We start from the raw sequence: 16,225 nt of genomic DNA, 5'->3' as shown, positions 1-16,225 counted from the left end.
CTGCTAGGATATTTTATTATTATTTTTTTATTTTATTCATTTATTTTTGGCTGTGTTGGGTCTTTGTTGCTGCGTGTGGGCTTTCTCTAGTTGCAGCGAGCGGGGGCCACTCTTTGTTGCGGTGCACAGGCTTCTCATTGAAGTGGCTTCTGTTGTGGAGCACGGGCTCTAGGCGCACGGGCTTCAGTAGTTGCAGCATGCGGGCTCAGTAGTTGTGGCTTACGGGCTCTAGAGCACAGGCTCAGTAGTTGTGGCACACGGGCTTAGTTGCTCCACGGCATGTGGGATCTTCCTGGACCAGGGCTCAAACCCGTGTCCCCTGCATTGGCAGGCGGATTCTTAACCACTGCGCCACCAGGGAAGTCCTGTTATTGCTTTTTAATTGTGGGAAAATGTGCATACCATAACATTGACCATTTTCACCATTTTTAAGTGTCCAGTTCAGTGGCACTAAGTACGTTTATGGTGTTGTGCAGCCATCAGCTGTATCCATTTCCAGAACTTTTTCGTCATTCCAAACAGAAACTCAGTACCCATGAAACAATAACTCCCTGTTCTCCCCTCCCACCAGCCCCTCGTAACCTCTCATCTACTTTCTGTTTCCATGAATTTGCCTATTTTATGCACCTCATTTAAAAATTAAAAAAATTTTTTTAATCTTTTGGCTGCACCCTGCGGCATGTGGGATCTTAGCGCCCCGGCCAGGGATGGAACCTGTGCCCCCTGCAGTGGAAGCACAGAGTCTTATCCACTGGACCGCCAGGGAGGTCCCGTATGGTCTCATTTAAATGGAATCATACCATATTCGTCCTTTTGAGTCTGAGTTATTTCACTTAGCATAATGTTGCCAAGGTCCATCGATAATGTAGCATGTATCAGAATTTCATTCCTTTCCAAGACTGAATAATACATCCAGTGTGTGGCTGTACCGCATTTTGTTTCTACACCCCTCAGGTGATGGGCACGTGGGTCGTTTCTGCCTTTTAACTGATATTATTTTTAGTTCATGATCTGACCCCTGGCTTTCTATCTATCTATCTAACCTCATCTCCCACTAACTACTCTCCCCCTTACTCACTCCGCTTCAGCCTCACTGGCCGCCTTGCTTGACTCAGACACGTATCCACCTCAGGGTCTTTGCACTTGCTATTCCTCTGCTCCGTGATTCCCTCCCTCCCCTCCTCAATCAAGCCTGCCTTTATTACTCTAGTTAAAATTACAAATACCTTGTCCTTCTTTTTCATTGCTTTTCCTCCACAGCACTTAGCAACTTCTGACATAATATTTATTTTACATTTATATTGATTTTACATGTCCTAATCTTTTATAACATTTGTATTTTAAATATAAATAATTCTATACATGACATATATATTCTAATATCTATTAAATATTTATTTAATAAATAAAAGCTAAATACGTGTAAATTAAAAATTTGTAAATACTTAGTATAATCTGTCATATTGTTCTTTCTTTGTTTCCCTCCTTACTCTCCTCAAAAATGTAAGCTCCACGTGAACAGGGATCTTTGTTTTGTTCACAGCCATCCCTCCAGCTTCTAGAACAGAGCCTGGAACGCAGCACATATCCCAAGCCTTAATTGCTGAATGGCTGGATATTTCGTGAATGAGGAACCCAGGAGGATGTGAATGAGCCAAAAGAAAGTGTGTTAATCGGGGAGAGGGGAGGAAGTTGGGAAGAGCAGAAAAAGGGCCCCGAGGCTTAAAAGCTGGTGTGATCAGGCCCTGGGTGAGTGTGAGGGACACTAGGGAACAGGCTGGCAGAAGAGACACAGTGCGTGCTTTGGGGTGGTGGAGGTCTGAGCTTTGCCTGAAATGTGGTTCCCTCATTTGCTGAGTAACCTTGAGTCAGTGACTTGTCCTCTCTGGGCCTCATTGCCTCGTCTGTAACAAGGGAGAAGAGCAGCTGTTCGTTCACGAATGTGACATGAACGTACATATTTCCTGCATTCCTGCCATGTGCCGGGCACTGTGGTAGATGAGGCAGGCAGCGTCCTCACCCTCATTGATCTATTCCAGGCCCCCACCTCCAGGGTCATGTAGAATTAAGCACTGTGGTGGCCTGTGGTGAACCGCAGTTCCTGTCGTCAGGTTAGCTGTAGGCTTCAGCTTTCCTCATTGGTAAGGTAGGGATAAAGGTACCCACCGTGCGTCGTTGTCATGGAAGCCCGGTACCCCGTGTATGGTAATGGCGATTTCTAAATGGGGGCTTTGTTATTGGTGTGGTCTTGGGCTCGAGATGCAACTTGGACCCTTCATCATTAAGCTTATGTTTCTTTTCTTTTTTTTTGACCACGCCACGCAGCTTGCGGGATTTTAGTTCCCTGACCAGGGATTGAACCTGGGCCCCCCAGGCAGTGAAAGCGCTGAGTCCTAACCACTGGACCGCCAGGGAATTCCCATAGAGCTTATCTTTCTTTTCAAAATATGAACTTGGTGTGGCTTAGAACGCATTTTGTGGATGCTAAATCTCTGGCCTTGGACGTGGCCCTGATGCTTCACTAGGCTTTTCTGAGTTGGGCACACCTGTTGTACTGTGAGGCATCCAGAGACTCAGTTTCCTCTCCTCTCCTCTCTGGAACTTCAGCAAAAGATTTTTCGTTCAGCAGGCTGCTGAGTTAACCAACCTTCATTTGTGGGGTGTGTAAGTTAGTACAGGTCATGCTGGCTGCTATAACAAATAAGCCCTTTATTCTCAGTGGCTTCAGTGTACTAAATGGCTTCAAAGCATTTTTCTCACACATGTTATAGACCAGTGAGGAGGGTGCTTCTGGTGGAGCAGCCTCATGTGAACTCATTGAGAGAACCAGACTCCTTCCCTAGAGTGGCTTTGCCCTCCCCTAAGTCTGTGGAGTCCACTTTAGATGAAGAAGTGTGGAGGGATGTCTTTTGTGCCAGGCCTGGAAAAGTACGAATGTGAATGTCACTTCCAACTATGTTCTGATGGCCAGAATTCAGTCATGTGACCACACCCAGCTACAAGGGATGCTGGGAAATGTAGTCCAGGAAAAGAAAATGGTTGGGAGAAACATACAGCCGTCTTCACCATAGTGGGTGTGTATTTGTAGATGCCCGGGTGGCCAGTGGAATGAGTGGGAAGGTCTCAGGTCTACGGGAGGAGGCATCTGGATTAGCTGTTTTCCTGACCTTTGGACCTGCAGTCTCTGATAAGACATATATATTTCACACCATGATACAGGAGGGATACACACACACACACACACACACACTTGAAACAAAGTTTTGTGGAATACTTAGCTAAACCACCTTTGAGTCATTCAATATGTTTTTTCAATTTTACTCTGTCCTTTTTCCTTCATTTGTTTCAGTGATGGTTGAGACTCACTATACTGATTTCATCACTGCTCAAATTTTCCAACTCACAATTTGAAAAGCGCTGAAAATGAAAGTAGAAATGTGAGGAACCGTATGGGCAACTTCTACACTCCTGAGAGAGTACCACCTCAGTTCCCCATGTGTCCCAAGCCCAGTTCCAGAAGCGCGTTGGAGGCATTGGGGCAATTCTGGAAGGTTAGAACACTTAGAACAAAATCTACTCGCTTCCTGTGCTTCCTGCCCCCCTCCCCACCCCCCACCCCCCAGCTACTTCTCTGACATCCTTTCCAGTGCCCTCCACCCACCTCACAATGATCTACTTGTTCTTGGTGCCTGTCAGGCACATTCCTGCCTTAGGGCCTTTGCACTCACTGTTCCCTCAGCCTGGGATGATTTTCCCCCATCTATGCACGGCTCCCTTCATTTCAGTCTCTGCTTCAGTGTCACATGTATTGACCACCCTGTTTTAAAACTAAAGCCTCCCCTTCCCCATCATTCCCTTATCCTGCTTTTTGAGCTCCTCCTGGCCACTTGCCACTAGCCAATATCACGTCGTAGATAACTTTCTTTACCAATTTATGGTTTGCTTCTTCCAGGAGCATTTAGCTCTATGAGGGGTCTCCCAGGGCCTGGGGCATAGTGGGTGTTCACTGAATATTGGTTGAGTGAATGAATGCAAATGTTTTGGTTTTGTGGTTTTTTTCTCCCTGCCCAGTGGGAAAGCAGCTTCCGCTCATCAGCATTTTGGGAAGGTGAATTGTCCACCGGGTGTTGTAAGAGAGGGTCTGGGTGGGGGTCGGGTGGGAGGGAGAGAACAGAGCGGGGAAAGCTGTTCCCAGGAATTCTGTGGAATCAATAGCTTGGTTGCTTGACGTGAGAACATATGTCTATAGATTATTATTCCATAAAAGAATCGCTTAGGAACTGTGTGGGTTTTTCTGTCCCCCCTGCTGAAATAACAGTCCTAAATCTCACCTCCTAACCAGCTTAATCTCCCAAGGCACCGCAGAGCGTGGCGGGGCGGGGGGGGGTTCCCTCAGGTCCCTCTGGCCTGATTTGCTATGTGTGTGTGTGTTTTCACTTTTTGTTGAAGTCTAAAGGTTTCTATGTTTGCTTGGTTTTGTGTTTTGAAGTGTAAAGGTATTTCTGCCTCCGAAATCAGCACTTTACACACTTAGAAAATTCTACAAACCCAGCACATTTCACATGCCTCTGTGGTTTCTGTGTTTTCTTGCCCATTTTTGGCTTTGGTGGGGTTGGGGGGCGGGGTGTGGTGGATAGAATGAGAGGCTAAAGCTTCATACACACCTCTCACACGTGGCACCCCCATCCCAGGGCCAGCAGTGGGTACAGAGGGAAGTGACCCAGGGACGTGCTGGGGGTGTCCCACCTGGGTCATGGAGGGCACCCAGGAAATTCAGCCAGGTCTGGAGGTGGGGGTCCCGGCGCTGCCCCGTACATTTGAGGGGCGGGGGCCGTGCTGAGGGAACATGTTCTGGGAGGATGTGCAGCCTGGTAAGTGCAGGTTGGGAGTCATGGTCTGGGTGGGGGTGGGGGTGGGGGTGGGGATGGGCCATGTGACCAGTTCCTTCCTCCCTCCCTCCCTCCCTCCCTCCCTTCCTTCCGTTTTTCCTTGCTTAAAATTTTGAGCAGCTTTATTGAGATATAATTCACATACCATAAAATTCCCCCATTTAAAGCATACAGTTCAGTGGTTTTCTGGTACATTCGCAGAGTTGTGCAGCCATCCCCACAATCTAGTTCCAGAACATTTTCATCCCCCCCAAATGGAAACCCCGTCTCCTTAACAGTTGCTCCCCATTCCCCCTTCCATCCAGCCCCTGGCAACCCCTAACCTGCTTTCTGTCTCATGAATTTGCCTGTTGTGGACATTTTCTATAAATAGAGCCCTACACTGTGCGGCCTTTTGGGTCTGGCTTTCGTGCAGTGTGTTTTCAAGGTTCATCCATGTTGTAGCATGTGTCAGAGCTTCGTTCCTTTTTTTTTTTCTTTTTAAACATTGAGATATTTGCATACCATTAATTTCTCCCCTTTAAGCGTACAATTCAGTGGGTTTTAGTACATTTAGAGAGTTGTGCAACCATCCTCTCAATCTAGTTCTAGAACAATTTCACTCAAAAGGAAACCCTGTATATTTCCCCCTAATCCCTGGCAACCATTAATTTACTTTGTCTTTGGGGATTTGCCTTTTCTGAACATTCGTACAAATGGAATCGTGCAAGATGTGGTCTTTTGTTTCTGGCTGCTTTCACTTCATGTATTGTTTCCAAGGTTCATCCATGTTGTAGCATGGATCACTGCTTCATTCCTTTTTATGGCTGAATAATATTCTGTTGTACAAATGTACCACATCTGGTTTATCCGCTTGTCAATTGGTGGACATTTGGGTTGTTTCCACTTTCTGTCAGCTATGAATAAAGCTACTTGGTGGCTGTTTCTTCAGTTGAGGTGGAAGATGGCATTTCCAGCCACCCCCTGCCCAGGCCTGTTCTTCCCTTGTGTGCTTACAGGTACACAGGCTTCCCCTTCCCGCTCTCCCTCCCTCGCTCCCCTTCCTCTTTTCCTTTCTCTTCCTAGTCTTCCTGTTCTTCCTGTGTTGTATCTCCTCCTCCCCCAGCCTCAGCCAAGGGCTTAGGAGTCTGGAAATCATTTCCAGGGAGCCCTGGGCAGTCCCACAGGGCGGTTCCGCTTTCCCAGCAGGGAAGCCTCAGCCCTGCCTGGCCTCCCACCCCTGGGAGGGAACAGAGGGGACAACCTGATCCTTCTAATCCAGCCCCAGGGGAGATGTGTGGGGACATGGCCACATGTAGGAAACAGCTTTTCTCTGGGGCTTAAAAATTTTTTTTTTCTTTTTCTTAAATAGGAACAACGCACCCAAGTAGAAAACTCGAATAATATCAGAGATTTCTAGTCAAAAGTCTCCTTCCCTCTCCCACCTCCCAGCTATCTGTACCCACATCCTCTTCCCAGAGGTAAATGGTTAGAGTTTGGGGGCCTCTTTTCAAACAGACATTCTGTGCATGTGTAAGCATCTCTCCCTCTCTCTCTCTCTCTCCTTCCCCCTCCTTCCCTCCCTCCCTCTCTCTTCATGCCCCACCTGCCCCCATTTTTTAAGGCACTAATGACAAGTTATTTTAACACTGTTCTGCCCTTTGCCTTTAGCTTTTAATGATATATCCTGGAGGTTCTAACTTGTCAAGTTCTGTGTCTTTCTCAGCTGCATGGTATTTATTCCATTGGAGGGCCCTAGCTTGCTGAACCAGCCCCCATCTGCTGGACACTTAGGTTAGTTCTAGGCTATCACAAACAAGGCTACAGTGAGGTACCGTGTGTACCACTGTTGATTTGCATGAATGCGAGTAATGTGAGTACCGTGTAAGTTAAAAGCCCAGAGGCGGAATTGCTGGGGCAAAGGGTGTGCAGAAGAAAATAAAATTTATTAATGAAAAATTCCAACTGTATACAAAATTAGAGAGGACTGCATAATGAACCCTCCTTACTTATCCCCAGGTTCCATAGATCGAGATCTGGCCACACTTGCTTGTATCGATATCTTTTTTGTTGCTGTTGAAGTATCAATATTTTAAAGCAAATCCCAGATCTCCTGTCATTTTAATTCTACAAACTCAAGTGTGTATTTAAAAAGCAAAACTAAGCATTTTCTTACATAGCCACAATGACATTGTCAAACCTAGTAAAAATTACGGTCATTTGGTATCATCAAGGGATGTGCTTTTTTTAATTACTTTTTTTTATGGAGATGTAATTCACATACCATAAAATTCACTGTTTAAAAGTATACAGTTCAGTGGTTTTTAGTATATTTACAGGGTTGTACAACCATCACCATTATCTGATTCTAGAATATTTTCATCACCCTCAAAAGAAATCCCATTTCCATGAGAAGTCTCCTCATTTCCCCCAGCCCTCCTTCCCCACTACAAGCCCGTGATCACCATTAATCTACTTTCTGTTTCTATAGATTTGCCTGTCTGGACATTTCACATGAATGGAATCATCCAGTATGTGTGTGGTCTTTTGTACTTGGCATCTTTCACTGAGTATAATGTTTTCAAGGTTCGTCCATGTCGTAGCATGGATCGGTGCTTCATTCTTTTTTCTGGCTGATTAATGTTCTATTATATGAATATACCAGGTTTTATTTATCCATTGATAGACATTTGGGTTGTTGCCACTTTTTTGTCTCTTGTGAATATGCTGGTATGGGCATTTGTGCACAAGTCTTTGTGTGGATGTATGTTAATTCTCTTGGGTCTATACCTAGGAGTGGAATTCCTGGGTTAAATGATAACTCTGTGTTCAGGTATTGAGGTACTGCCAGACTTTTTCCCCCAACGGCTGCACCAGTTTACTTTCCCACCAGTAATGCATGAGGATTCCAATTTCTCTTTTCTAACATAACCATCCTACTGGGTGTGAGGTGGTATCCCATTATGTTTTGTTTTTTTTTAATTTTTTAATTTATTTTTGGCTGCATTGGGTCTTTGTCGCTGCGCATGGGCTTTCTCTAGTTGCGGTGAGCGGGGGCTACTCTTGGTCGCGGTGCGCAGGCTTCTCATTGCGGTGGCTTCTCTTGTTGCGGAGCACGGGCTCTAGGTGCGTGGGTTTCAGTAGTTGTGGCACGTGGGCTCTAGAGCGCAAACTCAGTAGTTGTGGCGCACGGGCTCAGTAGCTCCGCGGTATGTGGGATCTTCCTGGACCAGGGCTCGAACCCGTGTCCCCTGCATTGGCAGGTGGATTCTTAACCACTGCGCCACCAGGGAAACCCCCCATTATGGTTTTGACTTGCCTTTCTCTAATGGCTAATGATGTTGAACATCTTTAAATGGGGTGGGGTGTGCATCTAAATTCTCATCTCTGTTTCCACTTGGCGGATGGGACCACTGGTTTTCACTGCCTTGTCTTTAATTTTCCCCGAAACACTCTCCTTCCCTCTTCCCTACCTGTTTTCTCTGCCCCTGCTTTCTCTGTCTTGACTGAGAAGTCTTTGTGTACAGAGACCACCAATCCTCCTTGCTGCCTGTCATTCAGGGGATGAAATCTGGGCTTCATGGTGGTCTGGGCTCATGCCCTTCTCTGGGGCAGCATGCAGTGTGCATTGTAGGTAGTTGGTGGTGTCAGCCTGCCCAAGCTCCACCCCTTACTTGCTGTGTGACTTGGGGCCAGTGCCTTCACCTCTCTGAGCTTCAGATCCTTGAGGTTAGTGGTGAAGCCCATTTCTTTCCATCTTCCCTTGTGCTTTCTCCTTCTTTCCTTGACTAGATACTTACTGAGCATTTTGCAATTCACATCCCCAAATGGGAGTAACATGTATCCCTTAGCTCACTTATTCAGCAGTTATTTACTAAGTGCCTATTGTGTGCCAGGCACTATTCTAGGAGGGGGGCTATAGCATGAACAAGACAAAAATCCCCGCTGTCTGGGGACTGACTGGCTGGTGGGGGAGACCCATGATAGGACTCATCAGAAGGTACTGAATGCAGTGGAGAAAAAGGGAAAGTGGGTGGAGAGGGCTGGTGGTGCGAGTGGTCATTTTAACCTGCCCTCGCTGAAAATGTGACATTTGAGCAAAGACCTGAAGAAGGTGAGCTGGAAGCCCCGTAGCTATCTGCAGGAAGGGTGTTCCTGACAGAGAACAGCAAGTGCAAAGGTCCTGAGGCAGGGAAGTGAAGATACTTGCCCCAATTCACAGCTGGTAACTTGTGGAGCCACAGTTTGAACCAGGCAGCCTGGAGTTAGAGTCTGTTTTTGTTTTTGTTTTGTAATGAACTTCATTAAGGTATAATTTATATTTAATGTGATACAACCATTTAAAAATGTTTTTAACTTAATTTTTTTAATTGACGTGTAGTTGATTTACCATGTTTCAGGTGTACAGCAAAGTGATTCAGTTATATGTATATATATTCTTTTATTTATTTATTCATTTATTACTTATTTATTTATTTATTTTTGGCTGCATTGGGTCTTCGTTGCTGCGTGCGGGCTTCTCATTGTGGTGGCTTCTCTTGTTGTGGAGCACAGGCTCTAGGCGCGTGGGCTTCAGTAGTTGTGGCTCACTGGCTTCAGTAGTTGTGCCTCGCGGGCTCTAGACCACAGGCTCAGAAGTTGTGCCACACAGGCTTAGTTGCTTCGTGGCATGTGGGATCTTCCCATACCAGGGCTCGACCTGTGCCCCCTGCATTGGCAGGCGGATTCTTAACCATTGTGCCACCAGGGAAACCCCATATATATATTCTTTTTCAGATTCTTTTCCATTATAGATTATTACAAGGTATTGAGTGTAGTTCCCTGTGCTATACGGTAGGTCCTTCTTGTGTATCTATTTTATATATAGTAGTGTGTATCTGTTAATCCCAAATTCCTAATTTATCCCTCCCCCCAAGTGATACATCCATTTTAAGGGTACTTATTGGATGCATTTTGACAAATCAGTACTATTGTGTAACCGCCTTCCCAGTCAAGGCACAGAACATTTTCTAGCGTTTGATGTAAGTAGAATCACACAGCCTGTATTCTTTGGTGTCTGGCTCCTGCCACCCGGCACAGTGATTTTGAGGTTCATCTGTGTTGCACATCTTAGTGGTTCGTTGCTTTTTGTTTGTTGCTGTGCAGTAATTCCATTGTGCAGACATAATACATTGCGATCTGTTTATCCCTTCGGCTGTGGGTGCACCTTTGGGCTGTTGCCAGTGTTCGGCCATCACACATGAAGCTGCTGTGAACATTCGGGTACTAATCATTGTGTGACATATGCCATCCTTTCTCTTGGGTAAATACCTAGGCGTGGAATGGCTGGGTTGGATGAGGATATGTTTAACTTTATTAGAAACTGTCAAGCCGTTTTCCAAAGTGGCCGGAACATTTAACATCACCCCGAGCCGTGCATAAGAGTTCCAGTTGCTCCACATCCTCACCACCCCTTGCTGTTATCAGTCTTACACATTTTCAAATGGGTATGTGGTGGTGTCATTATGGTCTTAATTGAAATTTCCCTCATGACTGAAGATGTCGAATATCTCATTGGCTTATGCGCCCTTTGTAGGTCTCCTTTCGCTCGTTTTTAAATTGGGTTGTTGGTCTTCTTATTGTGTTGTAGTATTTCTTTATATATTCTGAATATATGTCCTGGTCTGATATATGTGTTGTGAACATTTTCTCGCAACATGTGAGTCCATTCTTGTTATTTGCAGTAGGTGTGTTCTGTAAAGTTGACAAAGTCACCACATTGGGGTCTTTTCAGAGATCCTGCTGGCTTTCCAAGTGGTGGGCAGCTAACTGAGGCCCCCCAGCTGATGTGCCGCTGTGGTGATTCCCCCCACCAGCCTACATCCCAATCCAGATACCTCTCAAGACCACCCTGTCTCTTCTGCAAGCACCCTAGCATCCGTGTTCCCACCTTATGCCTCCTCTAGTGCTTCTCTTTAAATGGCTTTATGGGATGTAATTTGCATACCCTCCAATTCACCAGTGGCTCTTCATATATTCACAGAGTTGTACAACCGTCACCACAATCAATTTTTGAACATTTTCATTCCCCCCCAAAAGAAACTGGAAACAGTCCCCTGCCAGGTGGCCCTGGACAGACAGGCAAGGGAGAAGAAGGTTGAGGAGGCCCATGTCGCTGGAGCTGAATGGAAAAAGGAGGGAGGGCAGGGAATGGGGGCAGTGGGAGCAGGGCCAGTTCCTATGTGGCCTGGTGGGCCTCAGTGAGGACTTTGCTTTGACTCCGAGTGAAACAAGAACTCTGCTCGGATTCAGGGCAGAGGAGGGACAGGAGGTGACTCAGGGTCAAACCAGATCCCTAGACTGGGAGTGGGGGTGGGGAGACTGTTGAGGAGGCCGCTGAAGAAATTCAGGCATAATGTGGGTTCGGGAAATATTTATTGATTTTTGAATTGAATGAAGGAATGGTTTCAGCAAAGCAGTAGGAGGCATTTGCTGAAGCACATGTGCAGGGGAGAGGGCTGGAAGTTCTGTCCCAGCCACACCCCAAAACCAGTCTCTCATGCTTCTGCCCCCTAGAACAAGCAGGGTATCGGGAGGACCCAGCCACTTAACAACCAAAAGCCCGGCTTCCAGGCAGACCTACTTTGTGACCTGGGGCATGCTCAGGGGGGTGTTGCCTCAATTTTCATTCTGTAAAATGGGAATAATCAAGTGCCTGGGTGTGGTCAGTACATGTTTGCTAGTTTTCTTTTTTTTTTAATTTTGAAATAGAGTGTTCATACAGAAGAGTAGAAAACGTGTCTTCCGCCTAGCAATGATCAACTAACACTCTCACAGTTACTTTTTTTTAAACAGCTTTATTGAGTTCAATTCACGTATCATACAATTCACCCATTTAAAATGTACGACTCTGGTTTATGGTACATTCGCAGAGATGTGTAACCATCACCATTTCATTTTAAAACATTTTCATCACCCCCAAAATAAACACTGTGCCCCTGAGCCGTCACCCTCCCCCGCCACTCCCATCCATCCCAGGCCTGGCAACCACTGATGTACTTTCTGTCTCTATGGATTTGTCTATTCTGGACATTTCATATAAAGGGAATCATATAACATGTGGTCTTTTGTGCCTGGCTTCTTTCACTTGGCATGATGGTTTCTCTGTTCATCCATGCTGTAGCATGTGTCAGTGCTCCATTCCTTTTCGTGGCTGAGTAATATTCCGTTGTGTGGATGGACCACATTTTGTTTCTCCATCCATCAGTTAATGGGCATTTGGATTGCTTTTACCTTTTGGCCATTACGAATAATGCTGCTGTGAACATTTGTGTACATGTTTTTCAGTGCATACGTATTTTCATGTTTCCTGGGTAATGTACCCAGGAGTGGAATTGCTGGGTCATAGGGTAACTCTGTTTAACCCTTCGAGGAGCTGCCAGACTGTTTCCCACGCGATCACACCATGTTACATTCTACCAGTAGTAGATGAGGGAGACAGTTATTCTTTTGTATTCTTCTGTCTTCTCCCCCTTTGGGGGAACTTTTTGTTGAATTACAACATGGAGAAAAGAGCACACATCATAAATGTCCAGTTGGATGAATTTTTTGCACATTGGACACACCCATGTAACTGGCTCCCAGATTTAAAAACAAAACACACAAAAACCCCCCAGAACATGACCTCCTCCCAGAAGATGCCCCAACCCTTTCTGGCCCCTCCATCTGCCCCCCACCCCTCCAACCCCCAGGGAACCACCATCCTGATTCTAACTCCATAGTTAAAAGTGGGTGTGTACTTTATACATGAAACTGTACAGTGGTGTTTTCTTTCACTCAACATGATGTTGGTGAGATGATTCCATGTTGTACATACCAGTAGTTTGTTCCTTTTTCGTTGCTGTGTAGTATTCCATTATGTGATGGACCGCAGCGTATTCATGCATTCTTCCATTGATGGGCATCTGGGTTGTTTCCAGTTCAAGGGTGCTGTGAACATTCTAGAATGTTCTACATCTGCCCCATTATTCATAAGGGTGGAATTAGAGTAGCCCCAGGCTCTGTGTGATGCCAGGTAGAAATTATCTGTAGGCTCCCCTCCCTTCTTTTTTTTTTTTTTTTTTTTGGCGGCACGCGGGCCTCTCACTGTTGTGGCCTCTCCCATTGCGGAGCACAGGCTCTGGACGCGCAGGCTCAGCGGCCATGGCTCACGGGCCCAGCCGCTCTGCGGCATGTAGGATCCTCCCCGACCGGGGCACGAACCCCTGTCCCCTGCATTAGCAGGCGGACTCTCAACCACTGTGCCACCAGGGAAGCCCTCCCCTCCCTTCTTGACGGAGGTGTGCCCCCCATCGCATGTTCTAGAACCCTCCTTTCTGAGTGAGGGTTGAAAGCCATCATGGCAGTCCCTGCTGCTGGTGTTGGTTCTTTAACTCTTGCTCTGTGAACTTGAGAGATGTTCTCTTCCACAGCGCCTGTGAACGAGCCGTCCACGATGTCGGTGGGGATGTGGGCGTTGTCTGGGGGTCCTGTCCCTGTGGAGGGTTCCTAACCAGCTTGACAGGGTTCGTCGGGGGTGGTGTGTGTACACATTCTGCACACTTGCCTGGAGTTTTTATTGTCTTCCATATTGGGGTGGCTCCTGGCATTTGGGGCAGGAGCCACTGGTGTAGACTGATTGGATTAATTTGCCTCCTGGGTTGGTGTGCAGGTTGGGGGGGTGGGTAAGTCCTGTGGAGCATCCCCCCACTGTCCTGGGAAGATGCGCCCACCTCCTCTCTCTCTCCGTGTCTGACTGTCTCTGAGACGTTCTCTATGTCATCGGCCCTATCAGCACCTCTGCTCAGTTCTCCCTTCTCTGAGCAGCTTTCTGTGGTGAGGCCCAATTTCACCCCTCCCCCACCTGTGACCTTTCACCTACGCTCCAATCTGCCCCTGACAGGTTCCCTCTGGGCCCCTGGGCCTTGCTGTCATCCCAGTGGCCGGTCCCCCATTGTGAGCCCTTCCCGATGGGTCCCTGGTCAGCCTGTGATGTGTCCCCCCTGCCCGCCACGCCCTCCCCCAAACCTGGTCACACACCTACTCTGTTCAGAATCGTATGTGACCACTGAGAACGGTCCTCCTCTGTCATTCAGTCCATGTTTACACAGAGGGAACAAAACTTACCGAAACCTGGGCTCCTGGGCTCACTCCCTCCTCGCAGAGTCAGGCAATAGATAAGATAAATCAGAGTCACACGTGAGATAGTAATCAGAGCTTTGAAGTAAAGCAAAGCAGGAGAGGGAGGTGGAAGTGCTGGGTGAGGGGGTGGGGATCACGACTGCCAACAGAATCAGGTTGAGCCTCACCATCTGGTGCAAAGGTCCTGAGGCAGGTGTGTACCTGGTGCATTGGAGGAATATGGAGCAGGCTGGTGTGGGTGGAGGGGAGTGAAGGAGGGAGAGAGGGTGAGAGGTGAGGACAGAGGTGGGATGGGGGCAGATGGTCACAGTAAGAACTTGGACTTTGATTCAGAGTGAGGCAGGAGCCATGGGAGAGCTCCGAGCAGAGGAGGGACGTGAGCGGACTTGCATTCTAACATGGTCCCTTTGGTCACCATGTGGGGATGAAATTGTAGGAGAACCAGGGCAGAATCAGGGGCACAGAGGGGACAGAACCTGGTTGATGTTTGTCACAGCGAAAACCCAACATCACTATGAACCCAACTCCAGAATTGCTTCAGATTTCCTTAGTTTCCCCCTAATGTCCTTTTTCTGTTCCAGGACTCCACCCAGCACACCACATTACATTGCGTCGTCATGTCTCCTTAGACCTCTCTTGGCTGTGACAGTTTCTCAGACTTTCCTTACTTTTGATGACCTCGACATTTTGGTGCACTACTGGCCAGGGATTTTGGAGAATTTGCCTCTCTCGGGATTTGTCTGATGTCTTTCTCATGATTAGATAAGGGGTTAGATAAAGTGCCCTTCCCATCTTATCACATCAAAGGTACATACTATGCACTTGACTTATTATGGCTGATGTTGACCTTGATCGCCTGGCGAGGCCACAAGTAGTAAAAATGGTAAGCATGTGCCTAATGCATATCTATTTACATGCATCCATTCATTTTAATCCTCACAACCCTCTGAGGTGGGCACTACTTTTAATCCCATTTTATAGAGAAAGAAACTATAGGGAAAGGGAGACTGAAGTGACTCGCCTGAGGTCACATATCAATTAAGTGGCATTTGAACCCAGAAGGTCTGGTTCCAAAGTCCAAGCCTTAACCGTCACCTGTTTTTTATAAACTGTATACGTACATGACTCCACTTTGGTACATTATAAAAAAATACATAAAAATGTACATTAAAAACAGGTGAGGAAGATTTTAAAAAATCAAACATTTTACATAGCATTATATTTATCAATAGTCATTACTAATGATAAAACCTAAAGTCTCTATTTTGAATGATGTTCTTGATAATTAAAGTTTCAGTCAGCTTTTTGCCAGTTCTGCTGAAAACATTACTGATTTTACTTTTTTTTTTTCTTTTTTTCTTTATTTTTGACTGCGTTGGGTCTTTGTTGCTGCGCAGGCTTTCTCTAGTTGCGGCGAGCGGGGGCTACTCTTCCTTGCGGTGCGCGGGCTTCTCATTGCAGTGGCTTCTCTTGCTGCGGAGCACAGGCTCTAGGCACACGGGCTTCAGTTGTTGTGGCACGTGGTCTCAGTAGTTGTGGCTTGCAGGCTCTAGAGCACAGGCTCAGTAGTTGTGGCACACAGGCTTAGTTGCTCCGTGGCATGTGGGATCTTCCCAGACCAGGGCTCAAACCTGAGTCCCCTGCACTGGCAGGCGGATTCTTAACCACTGCGCCACCAGGGAAGTCCCTGACTTTACTTTTTAACGTGGCTTAAAAAGAGCTTACAATAGGAACAGCTTACAATAAGAATGGGACCATCGTCTTTATTTTCTGCTTACATTAACTGTGTTTTCTTTTTTTGAGACAACATTCACATAGCATAAAAATTAACCATTTTGAGGGGGAAGGGATAAATTAGGAGTTTGGGATTAACAGATACACACTACTATATATAAAAGAGATAAACAACAAGGACCTACTTTGTAGCACAGGGAACTATACTCAATATTTTTTAATAACCTATAAGGGAAAAAGCAACTGAAAAATTATATATATATATATATATATATATATATATATATATATATATATATATATATATCTGAATCACTTTGCTGTACACCTGAAACTAATGCAACATTGTAAATCAACTATACTTCAATTAAAAAAAGTTAACCATTTTAAAGTGCACAGTTCAGTGGCTTTTAGTACGCTAATAATGTTATGCAACCATCACCTCTATCTCGTTTCCTGCCAAC

The 16,225-nt window shown here is 46.2% G+C and overlaps 1 protein-coding gene across 2 annotated transcripts in view; it reads left to right on the top strand.

Moving 5' to 3' along the window:
- The window catches only part of BICRA (BRD4 interacting chromatin remodeling complex associated protein), a 76,244-nt gene that overhangs the window by 19,231 nt on the left and 40,788 nt on the right, over nt 1-16,225 (top strand). The window contains exon 1 of one of the 2 annotated variants that reach the window (XM_060084625.1): nt 3,471-3,551. The exons of the other annotated variant lie outside the window; for it this stretch is intronic. The gene's annotated coding sequence lies outside the window, so the exon portion shown is untranslated. Of the gene's footprint in view, nt 1-3,470; nt 3,552-16,225 lie in introns of those variants that run through there. 2 annotated transcript variants of the gene reach the window in all.

The sequence above is a fragment of the Mesoplodon densirostris genome, chromosome 19 (assembly GCF_025265405.1).
Source record: "Mesoplodon densirostris isolate mMesDen1 chromosome 19, mMesDen1 primary haplotype, whole genome shotgun sequence".
NCBI lineage: Eukaryota > Metazoa > Chordata > Mammalia > Artiodactyla > Ziphiidae > Mesoplodon > Mesoplodon densirostris.
Note: the sequence above shows the minus strand (reverse complement) of the source record. Positions and strands in the feature narration are given on the sequence as shown.